Source organism: Benincasa hispida, chromosome 1, assembly GCF_027475165.1.
Source record: "Benincasa hispida cultivar pf3 chromosome 1, pf3_genome.v1.1, whole genome shotgun sequence".
Taxonomy (NCBI): domain Eukaryota; kingdom Viridiplantae; phylum Streptophyta; class Magnoliopsida; order Cucurbitales; family Cucurbitaceae; genus Benincasa; species Benincasa hispida.
The window spans coordinates 72,239,118-72,247,422 of record NC_143478.1 but is presented as its reverse complement, the minus strand read 5'-3'; positions in this window follow the sequence as shown (position 1 = coordinate 72,247,422).

Genomic DNA, 8,305 nt, shown 5'->3' with positions numbered 1-8,305 from the left:
GACTTGGGAAAATAATATGCGGTGGTAATTTTCAGAAGACTTTACGGCAACCAAATAAATCAATAGTTGTTGGGATTGTTGTTTGCGATAATAGAAATAAACAAAAGTGGCGGAGTTCGAAAAGAGTTGATAAAACGGAAGATACAATGAGTATGCGGTGAACGGGTTGAGAAAGATTTCGGCTAATACTTCCTAGGATGCGTTCATACTATGCGATCATGCAACACACATACAATAGTAAACCATCTATGGATGCGAATGCTATAGCTTCTGATGATAAAATGCTTACGATATATGCGATAAGTCTATACGACCTACACATAAGCCTCTACTTTTATTTATGCGATGACAAAATGACACACACACAAATAAGGTGACCACATAATATCATACCTATCTCTAGGATGCATGCGATGTAGGTTGACAAACAGAGCTTATCTCTAAGTCCCTATCTCTTGTTTATGCAGTTCAAATCTTGCTCTCTCGAGTCTAGATTCTAACCCAGCTCCCTCAAATCTTAGGTTCTTTCTTTAGACTCTCTCTCGAGTATCTCTAAAGGGATGTTTGGCACAACATAAAACAAGATAATCGCAAGCAATGAAAATCCTAGGTTATGTTAGCTTAGTTCTTCTCAACCCATTCGACAAGTTTAGTTACTCATGCGTGCTAAGAGAGTGAACAAATGTAGAATAAGAACTTCCATTGTATAAATATAAAGATAAGTACATAACAATGCAAGAAGAGAATAAAGAGCCTGGTAGCAATCTCTTGCTTCCCAGGCTTTTACACTGTATTTTCTACTCATGTTCAAAAGATAATCTTGCTCTCGCGAGAGTCGGCTCGCTCTCTACTTTCTACGCCTCCGGGTTCTCTCTCGAGTTTCCCTTAGCGATCTTCTGACGTCTCTAATCTTCCCTTGCTCTGCCTTAAAAATAGAAGAAAACAATGAACATGGCTAAAGCTCTTAAATCGGTGAATAAGTGAACCCCTTTTCTGAAGGATACCTTTGGTATTTATAGAGCTTCGGGGTGAAGGGCGGCTTCTCTCTTATGATTGCACAGATGAGATGACTTTAATTCCCTGACTGATGCGCCGAATATTTGTCACCAAAAAGCTGAATGTACTTGTTATCGTTAGTGGCTGTCAACTTAATTCGGATTCGACCGTCATTAGCTTTCTATCCCATCGCAATTAATTATGCCTTTTACCCAAATACGCCCACCAAGTTGCACCGGCTCTATGCGGCAATCCTTCTTGAGCAGATGTTTGCGAGCACAAATTACCACAAAGCCTTGCGGTAATACTGCACTCATCCGTTGATTACTTGTAATCGCGTTTTTCGCTTTGTGTCAACACATATTCTGCATAAAAACACAAAAGTTAACTGTTTCTATGCGATGAACACATGCGACCGCATGTTATAAACTTAATGCTTTTTAGACGCAATCTAACATATTTTATCAATGCAAACTCTCATTTTTTTAATAACTTAGCAATGTAATAACGTGCATTTCTGCCCGTTATCAGGCAGTCAGGTTAGCATCATCCTTGATTCATTGCCGGAGAGCTTCTTCCAGTTTGTTAGCAATGCGATTCTTAACAAAGTGGAATACACCCTTACAACTCTCCTCAACGAGTTGCAGACATACCAATCTTTACTGAAAAGTAAGGAGAGGAAAAGAGGTGAGACAAATGTTGCTTCATCTTCTAGGACGTTCCATCGAGATTCAACCTCAAGAAGAAGTCTGCACCTTCTACTTCTAACTCTACAAAGGGGTAGAAGAAGAAAGGTGGTAAGGAGAAAGGGAAAACGTCTGCTAACCTGCCACATGTCGCCCAAAGGAGGCGTCGTCGCCGGTTGAAAAGGGAAAATATTTCCACTACAACCAGGACAGACACTAGAAGAGGAATTGTCCTCGTTGGCTGAAGGAAAGGAAGGCCACCAAGGCTGACAAAGGTAAATATGATATACTTGTACTAGAAACATGTTTAGTGGAGAATGATAATTCCACCTAGATAATTGATTCGAGCACCACTAATCACATTTGTTCTTCTTTTCAGGAGATTAGATCCTGGCGATAGCTGGAGGCTAGTGAGATGACGATGCGAGTAGGCACCGGGCATGTTGTCTCAGCTGTGGAAATGGGAGGCATCTAGTTATCTTTACATAATTGGTTTCTAGTTTTAAAAGATGTGTATGTAGTTCCTAAACTTAAAAGGAACCTTATTTCTGTAAAGTGTCTGTTACAATGTAAATATACGCTTTCTTTTATGTGGATAAAGTGTTTATTCATAAAGATGGTGTTGAAATTTATACAGCTAAACTGGAAAACAACTTGTATGTGCTAAGACCGTTAGCCTTAAGTTCCCACCATAACACAGAGTTGTTTAAATCTGTCGTAACTCATCTAAACGTTAACGAATTTCTCCAAAATAAAATGTCCAACTTTGGCACCTTCGATTAGGGTACATCAATCTCAATAGGATTGAGAGATTGGTGAAGAGTGGCCTTCTAAGGAAGTCAGAAGAAAATTCTTTACCAAAGTGCGAATCTTGCCTTGAGAGTAAGATGACTAAAAGACCTTTAACTGGAAAAGGTTATTGAGCCAAAGAGCCTTTTAAGTTAATACATTCTGACTAGAGATGTTCACGAGGCGGGGCGGGGCCGGGGATGCCATTCCCTATCCCCGTCCCCGCTCCCCATTTCAACCTTTCATTCCCCATCCCCGTGAAATTCTCCACGGGGATCGGAACGGGGATTCCCCGCGGGGAATTCACAGGGCTTGGATTCCCCGCAGGGAATTTTTCTCCGTTACTTTTTTTTTGTTTGTAAAAACCAATTAATTTAAATCATTAATATAGACAAATTTTAATTAAATAATTAACTTTATCACTAAATTGTTTATTATGGTTAGTTTCATATGACAATTTGAATTTAAAGATAAATTACTCAAATTTTGGTCTTAAAAAGCTAATTAATTTTTTTAGTAGAAAGAAATAAATATAAATCAAATTATTCACATATATAAACTAAATTTCAAGATTCAATTTAAACACATTCATTATGTTTCCGGATAAATAATCAAATTTGAAATTTAAATGTAATATTTTTATAATAATAATAATAACATAACATTAGATAACTATACTAAATAAATATGTAAAACATAATCGGAGCAGGGACGGGAACAGGGCGGGGTCGGGTCCGAGGACGAGGAATGCATCCCCCGTCCCCATCCCCGTTTAGCTCACGGAGAATTTTTTTTCCCCACTCCCTCCCCCATTCCCGCCTAATCGAGGAATCCCCGCCCCGTTCGGGGCGGGGCCCTGTCCCCATGGGAAAATTAGACATCTCTAATTCTGACCTTTGTGGTCCTATGAATGTGCGAGCACGAGGTGGCTATAAGTATTTTATCAGTTTCAATGATGATTACTCTAGGTATAGGTATGTTCATATGATGCAATGGAAGTCAGAATCCTTTGAAATGTTCAAAGAATTCAAGGCTGAAGTTGAAAATGCCTTGGATAGATGGATTAAAACACTTCGAACAGATCGAGGTGGAGAGTTTTTAGATTCTGAATTCCATGAGTATTTGATAGAATATGGAATTGTCCATTGTAGCTTAATATAATTATGAGATTTGACAAATGGATGTTAAGACAACCTTTCTGAATGGCAATCTTGAGGAGATCATTTACATGGTACAACCCGAGGGATTCATTGCCCAAAGTCAAGAGCAAAAAGTTTGCAAACTGAATCGGTCCATTTATGGGTTGAAACAGACATCTCGATCTTGGAACATTTTGTTTGATATTGCGATCAAATCGTATGGTTTTGACCAAAACGTTGATGAACTTTATGTCTACAAGAAGATCATCAATACTTCAGTAGTTTTCTTAGTGTTGTATGTAGATGATATACTACTCATTTGGAATGATGTAGGTCTACTGACTACAGTTAAGAACTGGCTAGCGATCCAATTCCAAATGAAAGATTTGCGAGAGGCTCAGTTTGTTCTGAGTATACAGATCTTTTGGGATCATAAGAAAAAAGTGCTAGCACTATCTCAGGCATCGTACATTGACAAGATGTTGCTCAAGTACTCAATACAGGACTCCAAAAGAGGCCTATTGCCGTTCGGCATGGAGTCACTTTGTCCAAGGACATGTGTCCTAAGACGTCTCAAGATATTGAAGAGATGAGACGGGTCCCATGAGCATCTATCGTCGATAGTTTGATGTACGTGATGCTCTATACTAGGTCAGACATTTGCTACGCGGTAGGAATAGTCAGTAGGTATCAGTCTAACCCAGGCCAGGGTCACTGGACCGCAGTGAAGAATATCAAGTATCTTCGGAGAATGAGGGATTACATGCTCGTGTATGGATCTAAGGATTTGATTCTTGCTAGATACACGGATTCTAACTTTCAGACTCATAAGGACTCTCACAATCTACTTCAGGGTCAGTTTTTACTCTCAACGGAGGAGCCGTGGTGTGGCAAAGTACTAAGTAGGAGTGCATCGCCGACTCCACTATGGAGGCAGAGTACGTAGCGGTTTATGAAGCTGCTAAGGAGGTCGTCTGACTCAGGAAGTTCTTAACAAAACTAGAAGTTGTTCCAGATATGTCTAGGCCAATCACCCTCTATTGTGACAATAGTGATGTTGTGGCGAACTCCAAGGAGCCTAGGAGTCACAGGCGCGGCAAACACATAGAGCGGAAGTATCACCTGATCCGCGAGATAGTGCATCGAGGAGACATGATCGCCACGAAAATCGCTTTAGAGCACAATGTTACTGACCCGTTTACGAAGGCTCTCATGGCTACAGTGTTTGAGGGTCACATTCAGAGCATGGGTCTACGGGACCGCCCGCAGCTGGACTAGGGCAAGTGGGAGATTTTATTGTACTGGGTCTTAATGCCCTAGTTTATTGTTTTGTACTTGTTTTTGTACACCCTACTTCGTTTTAGGACAAGTGGGAGATTGTTGGGGATGATGCCCTAAAGTCTCGTGTCCTATAGTTTGTAAATAGTTTGTATGAACACCCTTGTGATGTATAATATATGATATTTACTTCACTTCTTAATTTTGCTCATTTTGATGTTTTATTTGCTTTACCACAAACCAATAAACTAAAATCTCTGGTTGTCTTTATGTAACTTAAGCATGTATATGGTGACATACAAGTGGATCATGTCTTCAGTGATGACCAAAATGGTCTGTAGTATATGGATATAGGAGGGAAACCTTATCCTGGTAACGCTATGGATGCGGCTCGCTTTCTGGAATAATTACAAGTGTTGTGACTTGTCACAGATAGTCTGATCCTGATCATTCCTGTAAAGGACATGCGAGTGGAGGCGTCCTATACAAAGAGTTTGTATAAAACCTGACCATGAATTGTTAACGTCTCATTATATAACATCGTTCATGACAAAGACTTTACTTCATAGGATGACCATAGGTAATATGACCTCAATCCTGAGTGAGTTGGGAACTCCTATCATTGAGGGTGGTTCTTTGATTTTCATGGGTGTGAGTAGCCAATTTGCCTAATCAAACCTACTACTTTGGGGATTCGTCTGATTTGAGAGCTCAGAACTCAGTAACATAAAATGAAATTCACTCCTTCCCCGAGACAAGTGTAAGTAGATAGATAGCTCCCTTAAGGGCTGATCCTGGGGCTTGAATGATGTGGCGCCACACACTTTCTCATGACCCGCTACATAGTTGGACTATGTTGTATTGTTCATTAGAGGGATTTGTGATACTTAAGGAGTGAGATGTAACTACAGGGGTAAAATGGTAAATTGATCCAGTTGTACTTACGAGCATCTATGAAAGGTTATCATACTCATGATTGGTTATATCCGATGGACACAGAAATATATTTGTAGTAAGAAGACTTCAGGTGTTGATCTTTAGTGAAATGTCTGGTAGTTTACGGATGGTAGATCTCGTGGCTAAAGAGTTTAGTCAGTTATTCACATACCGTTGGAGCTTCGAGCCATAGGTTCACAAGGTCCTCTTGGTAGCTTGGATACAAGTTGAGAATCAGTTTTTGGGTCAGTTTGAAATGTTCAAATTGACAAGAGGAAGTTTGATTATATATGATATAATTGAACTAGTTAATTATATACGATATGATTGACCAAATGTATGAGATACATTAAGTTGGAGGAAATTGGATATAAATATGATTTATAAAAAGTAGAGGAGAAAACACTATGGTTGATATATGATATCAAACTATAGGTTATGACTATAATATGATTATATTTATTATTTTATTAATTGGACAGTTATGAGATAATTGCCTGACGTTTTCTCAGAATTCATGCGTTAGTGGGAAGTTCATTTCAGTTTTCGTAATTGAAGAATAAAATGAAAATGGTTTTCATTTTTCAAAAAATACGGATAATAGCTCACGGTGTGATTAGCATTCGATCACATAGTATTTGAGAGTTTATACGATAGCGCATTTCGTTTACTAAACGATTGCACACCCGCGCGCGCATTCTCTAAACGATCGCTTAGCACCTGAGCTGATCTAAACGATCGTATAGACGATCACCTAGCTTTTACCACACGATCGTGTAACTCGACTAAACGATCAAGCACCCCGAGTATGCGATAGTCTTTCACTTCTCCACTTGCTTAATCTTTTGTACACGATAGTCTTTCTTCCTCACCTCTACCAAATCCAAACAATGCTCACCCTTTGGATTCTCACTCCGAAAATACTGAGGGCTCCGAGTGGCGGTGTCGTCCCCATTTCCTAGTGTTCGTGCGAAGCCGTTCGTGGTAGACGACGGAAGAGTTTTTGAATGATTGCCTGACGTTCTAGCGAGAAGAGTTCATTCATGGAGAGAGTAGTTTACAAGTGAAGAAAGTCTTCAACTGGTATGTTCTCTCAGTCTCTTATTTATTCATACTTTATGCATTCCAGTAATTTAGTGTTGTTAATGCATATCTGTATGTATGAATGTATATGTGGAAATTCTGTCACAATGAATTGGAAAGATCCGCTTCCGCTTATAGGTACTCTTGTATAAGAATTTCTTCACTACCCAGTCTTACCCCTGAAATGGGAGGTTTATTGAGTCGATGTTGTTGAGCCAACCCTCACCTATACAAATCTAAGGATAATTCTGAATAAACAAGAGTTCATAGTTAGCTCAGGATTAGGGGTGAAATAGTTAGTCTTAAAGAGTAAACAACGTTATAAAGTAAGAATGACTAATTTCGTGGTCCAATCTTGTGCAAACTCATTGCACAGGATGCCCCCTCCTTATGTCATTACATGTACAAATTAGGATCACTTCGTCTATAGCACTTTATAGCTCTTTGTAACACCTACAGAGAGGGTCGCATCCGATAGTGTTACCAAAATAAGACACCCAACCTTATTTATATACTATAGATCATTTTGACTATTTACTTGAACCTGATCCACTTTTATATCTCCACATAAAGTTCAAATACTCATGTAATAGTCATGGATCTTATAGTTTATTAGATTTATTTCTAAAACGAAATTAGCAATTCATATATTCAATAACAACTTTCTTGAATTTTCAGAATAAGTTTTATTGTTTACAAACCATGAGTTTTAGGACATAAAACACAACAAACTCCCACTTGGACTAAAACTCTAGTGGTAACACATAATGTTGACTTTTTTAGTTTTCAAGAGAAATACAATAAATTAGGGCATCACATACCCATGGGCTTTTCCCCCACTTACCCTAGGTTATATACCTCATAGTCTTAGTCTTACTAGGAGATTCTCAAAAACTTTAGCCGAGAGAATCGTTGTAAACACGTTAGTATACTATGGACTTCTTATTAAACTATGTAGGGAATGCATCTTATTTTCACAACTCTTGTTTCTCAATAATGACTAGGAAGTCATACATTCCTCCCCCTACATCGAGGTACTCTCAACTCTTTGAGTAAGATGTTTTTTACCTGTTTAAAACAAATTTTGTTTACAGTGTCAATTTTGATCAATAACTCTTTATTGATATGCATTTGCTTTTATGGAACATTGTTCAAAACAATTAAGGCAACTAGGTGTAGAAAGTTTTCATTTGATTTCATATTCTATCAGAATAGCCCTAGAAATCTCAAACTTTCTATATTCCTTACTTTGATCCAATCAAAGTATTCTTTATTTTACCTAACAAGTTTTATACACTTAGAACCTTTAAAAGAAAAATTAATTTCATTGAAATTGATTAGAGTTAGTGGATTTTTCCCAAAAATTAGAAAAATCTACTAACATCTTTTATGGTGATT